We start from the raw sequence: 9,178 nt of genomic DNA on the forward strand, positions 1-9,178 counted from the left end.
GACCTGCCTGAACAGGAGAAAAGGCCTGGAGGCCAAGCTAACAGGCCGGCAGGCCATTCTCCCTGCCCTGCGAGGGTGTTAAAATTCCTTTCCTTAGCCTCATGGAGGGTAAGAGCTCCTCACGCAGAGCTGTGACCTCGGTCGGGTATTATTTATTCTATCTGCTGTGAGCTCCAGCCTGGTGTCCCCCACGGGGGAGGCAGGAGGCCTTTGCTTGCCAACTGTCCCAGTTGCTTTCCGATCTGGTCCAAACTAAAAGAGAAGAAGGAAACCACGATGCCCCCACACAGTCAGTCTGTCTTAGGTGCGATGTCTCCTGTGCATCCAGAGCTGAGACGCCCCTCCCACGGCGAACGTGGTGTCCACCGCCCAGCGAGCGCCGAGCTCCAGGCCCACGGGGCGGCGGAGGGGCAGGGCTGGCCTGGCGAGCGTGCTGCGGCAGAAGGTGGTAGAAGAACCACCCTCCCCAGTGCCAGCCAACCCGCAGCCACCTGCCCGCGCCCAGTGGCCGCCCCAGCTCGTCCTCAGGTCTCCTTTCCTCCCCTCAGCCTCCCACTGCCCACCAACCCCACCCGCTGCTCTAGCAGCTCCTGTTAGAAATAAAAACCACAAATAGCTGAATTATTAAATTGACTTTTAGACTCATAAGAAAGGTGGTTTTTAGAAAAGTGGTCCTTAACCACTGTGTGTGTATGTGTGTTGGGTTTGGGGTTTTTCTTACTAAAGAGCCACGCTTTATTCTAGCTGCCCCAGAGCCCTCCAGCCTCCCAGTGCTGCTGCTTAACCAGTAATTACTTTTCCAGCTAGCGCCTGGCAGGGCTCCCGCAGGCAAGGAGAGAGACCCCAGCCATTGCAGACAATTTGAAAAAAATTCAAAGGACACTCTCCGGATATTGAAGATCTATGTGGAGACGGAGTGACAGGCAGGAGGCTGTATTTTGAATGTTTACGTCTCTAAGTAAGTGCTGTAGGACCCACCCGACCTCGGTGACTATGCATATGCAGGTACAATGTCAAAGTCGCCGTCCACAGCCCTTTGAGACTGTGAGTCTTGGTTCAAACAGCCTGTCTGGCCTCCCTCACCACATCCCCCCACCTGCCACCCTAATGCACCCCCAGCTTCCAGGCAGTCCTTTCCTTGAGCCACGAGCCTTTCTCTGCTTTCTACTAATCTCTCAGGGACACACAGAACATTTTGCCGGAGCTCCGTGCTTCTGGAGAGCAGGGGCGATGGTGCCTGAGTTATCCTGCAAGGGCCCAAATGGGCCCACTGCCTTCCCACCCATGGGCCATGTTACATGAAACACAGCCTGGCCCTCCTGACAGGCACCTGACTTCAGGCAGCACCCTGACTTTGACTTGTCCGTGGCCCGCAGGGTGGCCGTTGCAAAAGCTCGGCACTTGGGCTCCGCAGGCTTTGATAGCTGGAATCAGAGCCCTGACCGATGGTCATCACAGAGGGACATCCACATTCTTCAACGTCCTGTCACAGGCTGGCACACGGGAAATGGCCTTCATGGGGGTCCCACCCACTCAGGCCCGCGGGTGGTGGTGGCTGCACTGGCTGCAGGGAGCCCCGGTCCGCGAGCTATGGGCTGGCACGGCAGAGGCTGGGCCCCGAGAACCCACATTCTGGTGGAGGAATGCGGCAATAATAGAGATGTGAGCAAAGGGATGTGGTTCGTGGCAGCGAGATGCTGGCTGACCAGCAACCAACACCAAGGTTCTCCACACGGGACAGTGCCTTACACAGGTAGAGCCACTCAAATGTCCATTCTCACTGGATTTGATCGGGGTGACCAGCACTCCCCGTCTTGCCTGTGGAGTCTGCCGTGCTTCGCCCCACTGCCCGTGGGACAGCTAAGCCTTGGCCTGACCCCACCAACCCAGGAAACCTGGGGCGTCAGTAATGTGGACACTGTCGGAACAGGACTAGGGTGACGCTTACTCTGATTCCACCTGTGTTAAAAAGGCAGCTAAGTAAAAAACATTCAGCTTACAGCAAGGACACACGGCTGCTGATGGACAGCAGTCACACCGCGGGGATGATGCCCGATAACATCACAATTACTCGCTCCAGGGCTCAGTTCAGACACTGTGCTTGACGCACTGCCAACTGCTTCCCCAGGTCTACATTCCCTCACTGACTGCAGGGGATCTGCTTCTCAAAACAACGGCCTAGAGTCACACAGGGCCATAAATGGTCTCATGCCTCTCACCTGAACCCAGGTTCATGCTTCTCTCACCTGAACCCAGGTTCATGCTTCTCTCACCTGAACCCCACGTTCATGCTTCTCTCAACAGAACCCTGGCTCATGCTTCTCTCACCTGAACCCCGGTTCATGCTTCTCTCACCTGAACCCTGGGTCATGCTTCTCTCACCTGAACCCTGGGTCATGCTTCTCTCACCTGAACCCAGGTTCATGCTTCTCTCACCTGAACCCCACGTTCATGCTTCTCTCAACAGAACCCTATGTCATGCCTCTCTCACCTGAACCCTGGGTCATGCCTCTCTCACCTGAACCCAGGTTCATGCTTCTCTCACCTGAACCCCGGTTCATGCTTCTCTCACCTGAACTCTGGGTCATGCTTCTCTCACCTGAACCCTGGTTCATGCCTCTCTCACCTGAACCCCGGTTCATGCTTCTTTCACCTGAACCCCGGTTCATGCTTCTCTCACCTGAACCCAGGTTCATGCTTCTCTCACCTGAACCCTGGGTCATGCTTCTCTCACCTGAACCCCACGTTCATGCTTCTCTCAACAGAACCCTATGTCATGCCTCTCTCACCTGAACCCTGGGTCATGCCTCTCTCACCTGAACCCCGGGTCATGCTTCTCTCACCTGAACCCCGGTTCATGCCTCTCTCACCTGAACCCCGGTTCATGCCTCTCACCTGAACCCTGGGTCATGCTTCTCTCACCTGAACCCTGGGTCATGCCTCTCTCACCTGAACCCCTGGGTCATGCCTCTCTCACCTGAACCCTGGGTCATGCCTCTCTCACCTGAACCACTGGGTCATGCCTCTCTCACCTGAGCCCAGGTTCATGCCTCTCTCACCTGAACCCTGGGTCATGCCTCTCTCACCTGAACCCTGGGTCATGCCTCTCTCACCTGAACCACTGGGTCATGCCTCTCTCACCTGAGCCCAGGTTCATGCCTCTCTCACCTGAACCCTGGGTCATGCCTCTCTCACCTGAGCCCCAAGGTCATGCCTCCTTCCTGCTCACCCACTTAGCAATGCCTCAGGAGATGAATAGCCCGACAGTCACCCTGGCCACTCTGTCAGTCACCAGTGTGGCCAAGAAGCCAACATTAGGATCACACACAGGCAGACGTGCCCACCTGCCTCCCCACTGGGCCTGTCCCAGAGGAGTCAGGCCTGGGAGGGGTGCTGAGGAGTCCATTTCCAGACTTGACCGTAGTCCTGGTTAAGTTGGGGAGGAATATGCTGGGTTCTCTAGGATTTAGTCAACCCGCTGTTAGTCCTCTGGGGACCCTAGAGCCAGTGACTTCCCAGCCCACACTGTGGCTCCTCTGGACTCTGAAAGTCAGAGGGGCCAGCGAGGCCCACTCTAGCAAGCCCAAGGAACTGGGCAAGCTTTTGGCCACTTTTGGTCAAGTATTAGTGAAACTAAGTGAAATAGCAGCTGGGGCTTATGTACACCATCATGTTTTTGGTCTTGTGCTTGGTGATCCGCAGCTCCCCAGGCTGTGGGAGCAGGAGGAGGCCTGGGGCCACCCGGGGCACTTTGTCCCTCTGTGAGGAAGCTGCAGTGGCGAGATTTCACCCACATTAAAGACCGAGGACTGAAGTCATCCCTCACTCCCGATGGGCGTTCGAGCCTTGCTGGGTTTGACAACAGTTCTTTGATGAAGCAGACAGAGAAAATCATTTCCAAACCAGGCTCTGTGCTCTCTGGGTGCAGGGCAGCTTCCTGCAGCCCACGGCCAGGCCCTGCGTCCGCTCGGTGAGTCCGCCCTGAGCCACTCTGGGTCCAGGCAGACCGAGGTTCCTAATTCAGCTTCAAATCCTCAGCGTGAATTTCTGCAGCTGTGAGGAGAGGGTGGTGACATGGCTGCTCTCACTCACGCATTTGTCTGACTCTACTCCAGGCACTTCATTCACATGTTGACTTACTTAACGATCCCAGCAGCCCTGTGAGGTAAGGATTATAATGCATTAGCAGCCCGTTTTACAGAGAGAAACTGAGGTATGCAGACACTAAGGAACTTGTCAAAGGTAACGCAGCGTCTGGGCTGAATTGTGTCTCTTTCCCCCAGCCAAAAAAACCAGACAAGTTGGAATCCTAACCTCCACTGACTCCGAATGTGACTGGAGTTGGAAATCGGGTATTTACAGAGAAAATTAAGTTAAAATGAGGTCGCTAGGGTGGGCCCTGATGCAATAGAAAAAGGGGAAATTTGGGCCAAGGCAGGCGGGAGGGGAAGACAAGGTGAAGGACACAGGAGACGACAGTGCGAGCGGGGTGGCCCCCCAGCAGGCGGGGCTACGGAGGCCCGGCCCTGGAGCAGCCAGGGGCGCGGGCTGAGCGAGTCCTCCCCCGGCCTCCGCTCAGAACTGTGACCCAGCCAGTGCTGCGGTCCTTCACCGCCAGGGTCCTTCACCGCCAGGGCCCTTCACCGCACACGGGGAGTTCGCGTCGGCGCTGAGATTCAGACTTGGGCCCTCTGGTCCCAGAGCCAAGCTCCTCATCACCATCCCTCAGGGTGGCTGTGAGGGGGACAGCGGCCAGCTCAGGGCCAGGACACCGAGCGGGACACCTGGTGATGGAGGTGGTCAGCTAAGGACTCCGTGAAGATGAAATAGCCACCATCTTTGAGTCCCTGTTGAATATTCTGAGAACCCTGGTCGGTGTGGCTCAGCTGGTTGACCGAAGGTCCCAGTTGCACTCCCGGTCAGGGCACGTGCGGGGTTGCAGGCTCGATCCCCCCCGTAGAGGGCTTGCAGGAGGCAGCGATCAATGATGTTTCTCTCTCTCTCCCCCTCTCCCTTCCTTTCTCTGTAAAAATCAATTTTAAAAATCTTTTTAAAAATTCTGCGATTAAAATATACAAACACACAATGCAATATACAGATGATGTATTATAGAATTGTACGTTTGAAACCTATATAATTTGATTAACCAATGTCAATCCAATAAATTTAATTTTAAAAAAAAAATTGCTTTCCTATATAAAATAAATTAAAAAAATACAATACACAAAGAAAGATGGCAAACATCTCCAACAAGACCGAGACCATGCCTAATGCCCCGGCCTGTAGCAACAGAACAGTTCAACCCAGAATGCCACGCGTGTGCCCTGAAGAGACGGGACTGGTGTGCTTATGGTCTTCTTCTAACACTATTTCCCTCTGGGGAACAGCACTGATCCTATCACATTCCATCAAGAAGTTAATTACTTTGCTATTCTTGCCAAGTGGAGAGAGGCCAGGGGCAAATGCCTTTACAGGTCGGCAGGTGAGAGGAGAGGCCCTCTTCAAACCTGCCCCCTCAAGCTTAGTCACACCCCAGGGTTGGCTCTGGGTCCCCTGCCAGGCACAGTGTGACCCCAAAGCCTTGCCCCAGGAGTAGACCCTGCACCACCGATCTTAAGCAGTCACCCCCAAAGCAGAGGCACTGGTGAGTGAGGGAGGCAGGGGAGCACCAGCATTATCAGCCACTACTCAAGGGAGCCTCTCAAACATTTATTAAGCACCTACTGCGTTCCGGGAGTCACATGCAAAGGTGAATACATTCTCTATAGTTAGCGGCCTGGGGCACAGATCTTTCCCTCCCAGCGCTTCGGTCTCCTCTGTACAGTGGAGACAGGAATCCTTTTCTAATGAAAACAGCGTTTAGGAAAGTTCTGAGCACAAAGTAAAACACTCAGTCGCTGTCGGCCACTACTACAGAGCTGTTAACTAACACACTGGACGTGAACCGGCACGAAGTGGAATGAGGTGAGGTACCAAGAACAAAAGCTAGTGTGAGAAACCCGCCTAGAAGAAGCTCTCTGTGTATCTGAAGACCGGGTGCTGGCCCGCCAGGCTCCAGCCTCAGTGGCCTGGGCTCTTGGCCCCACCCTGCGTGCTGAGACCAGCCTACTGCAGTCATCAGGGATTTAGGGAGCCCCCAGCTTTTGGCTCATGGTCTGGTGAGCCTCAACTAGCCCCAGATGTGGCTCTCACCTGCCCCTCCTCCAGGCCAGACTGGGGTGCAGGAGCGGCTTCCTGGCTGTGTAGACAGCTGGGTAGGTTTCCCATGAGGAAGGGGCTGGGGGAGGTCAGAGGCCAGGAAACCGGTGCCAGAGCTGGGAAGGTGGTGGCATCCACAGAGGCAAGGTGGGAAGGTGCAGAGCAGGTGGGTGGGGAACAGGATGGAAGTCCGAGTTGGTGAAATGGGCCCCATTCTAGAGACACCCTTGGGTGCCTGATGGAGCAGTGTCTGTGCCTGGCCTGGCCTGGCCTGCGGGACAGACCCCCGAGGAAGCAGGCCGTCCCCACACATCCCTGGTCCTGGATCCCTGGTCCACCGGGCACCTGGGAGACACATAGTCCCTGAGGTTGGTTCTCACGTCCTGCTTATGCAAAAATGGCGAATGCTCTGACCTTCAGGCGGCTGTCGGTGTGAGACAGGAGCCTCCTCTGGGCTATGGCTGACTTGTGACCAGAGCTCTCTTGACCCGAATGTCTGCAGCACCTGGGGCAAATCTTAATCTCCCCAGTCCCACGTGAAGTCACACGTAGACCTCTATGACATGTTACCTAGGCACAGAGAGGGCTCAGCTTCGCCCTTGGGGTCCTGCCAAAGGTACAAACCTGAATCTAACCAGAAGCAAACCCCAGACAGAAATCGAGGAACCTCCTGCCTGCTGTCTGCAGAAGTCTGTATCATATATTCTTTCTGATTAGTGTTTCAGGATTCTTAGGGTATATTCCTAGGAGTGGGATCACTGGGCGAAAGGCAGCTCCATATTTAATTTTTTGAGGACCCTCCACACTGTTTTCCACAGTGGCTGCCCCAGTCTGCACTCCCACCAGCAGTGCACCAGGGTCCCCTTTCCCCACACCCTCGCCAGCACATGTCGTTTGTTGATTTGTTGATGAAGCCATTCTGACAGGTGTGAAGTGACAATATTTTTTAAAAAAATAAAATTTAAGGCCACATTCCTAGGGAAGGTAGAACTGTAATCGGGTTGGGTAGTTCAGTGGTTGAGCATCAACCCAGGAACCAAGAGGTCACCGGTTTGATTCCTGGTCAGGGCACATGCCTGGGTTTTGGGCTCAAGACGTAATAGGGGGCATGTAGGAGGCAGCCAATTGATACCGATTCTCTCCCATTGATGTTTGTAACTCTCCCTCCCTCTCCCTCTCTCTCTAAAATCAATAAAAATATATATTTAAAAAAAAAATACAAAGGATGGCTACGGCCTGCTCTGGATCACAGGAGTGGAGACAACCAGAGGCAGTGAATCATCTCAGGTGCTCTGGTGCTCCACAGGGCGTAACTGGGACAAACGGGACTACCTGCATCAGCTCTGCACCTTAGACAGCAATGTCAGTAAATGGCCTGGGTTTGGTCATCTTGCTGTAACAGGTTACATGAGAGAATTCTTGCCTTCAGGAAACATACCAACCATATCTAGGGATAAAGGGCAGGCCTACAGCTTGCTCTTAAATCATTCAGAAAAATCGCGCACACACACATCTGGGGAATCTAGGTGAAGGATGTGGAAATTCTTTTTACTATTCTTGTAAGTTTTCTCTAAATGTAAAATTATGTCAAAGTAATTTTTTAAGTTAAAAATCCAGCCCCTAGCACCATCCACACCTGACTGGTTGCCTCATCTGCTCGCAGGCCCGGGTCCCTTCCTCCCAGTCCCAGGCCTTCCGCACACACCCGGGGCCGCCTCCCTGAGGGCGACCACACACGTCTGCTTGACAGGTTCTGGAGACCCCTTGACTCAGCAGCGAGCTTTCAGGGGAACCCAGCTCTTGTGATACTTCCTCTTGTCTCCCTGCCATCAGCACCTCCTGGGAAGGAGCCACTGAAATTGTCCCTAAGCCTTGTTTCCCTTCCCCCGTCCGGTCCCACCTCCGGGAGTTGAGGGAATTGGGAGGAGGGCTGAGTCAGGAGCCCTCCGGGCTGGCCCGCCCGCTTTGCGTTACGTTTCTTCATGGGCCAGAGCCATGGTTTTGTGGAAATAAAGACCACTCAAGTGAGAACCTGCAAAGGCTGTTACTCAGAGCTGGCATAGCAAGGGAGTCAGCCACCATCACTTGGTTTCGGCAGGAACCTGGGCAGAAGAGTGGGAAGGTTTTATGGCAAGAAAGGGGAGGCTCAGGTGTGCCTCGACTGGACGCTGTTAGCTGGGGAAGCTGCAGGGGGTCCACCGGATGGGGGACATTCTATGTGTTGGTTGGGGGGCAGGGGCTGGCTTTCTCTAGCTGGTCCTCAGTTGGAAGCAAGAGCAAAAATTAAGGAAGCTGTCAGTTATTTACCAAGTCCTGTCCCTTGGGGGCTGATTGTCACAATGGGGTCACTGCCTGGCTCCCCGGACTGCCCACGGGAGCACCCTGACTTCTTACAAGGCCGCGGCACAGACAGTGGACTGGTCACCACAGACGGTGGGCAGAGCTCTGTTTTCACAGACTTCCTGGCCATTGTCCATTTGTGTTTTCAGTCCCTCAGTTTCTAAGGCAAAGACCTCCTGCCAGTACCCGCTGATCTCAAGTCCCAAACTTCAACCCACACCTGAAAGGTGTTTGAGGAACTAGAACTACCAGTTCTCCGGCAGGTGCCCGCAGACATAGTTGGCATGCTTCGGAGTCCTCAGTTACCAGGCCAAAGTCACTGGCATGTGCACACAGGACGTCCTGGGCACTTCCTCAGCCACATCACTTCTCAGCCTCCAAAAGCTGCCCCTGCCCCAGTATTTCAGCTGAGCCAAGGTCCCAGCCCTTCTACGCATGCCTCCCAATGGCACATCCTCTCTAACAAGCGCCCTCCGTTACTGGTAGCTCGCTGTTGTCATCGCTGTCGGCACAGCCAGCCCTGCTCCCTGCCCAGCACGCTGGCCCCCGTCGCAGGAGTGAGGCCCAGGCTCGGACAGGAGGGCATGGCCACACTCTTACTCCTGACACTAGCTCGGTACGCCCGTTTCTCCAGCGAGGA

Source organism: Miniopterus schreibersii, assembly GCF_964146895.1.
Source record: "Miniopterus schreibersii genome assembly, chromosome: 13".
In the NCBI taxonomy this organism is placed as follows: Eukaryota; Metazoa; Chordata; class Mammalia; order Chiroptera; family Miniopteridae; genus Miniopterus; species Miniopterus schreibersii.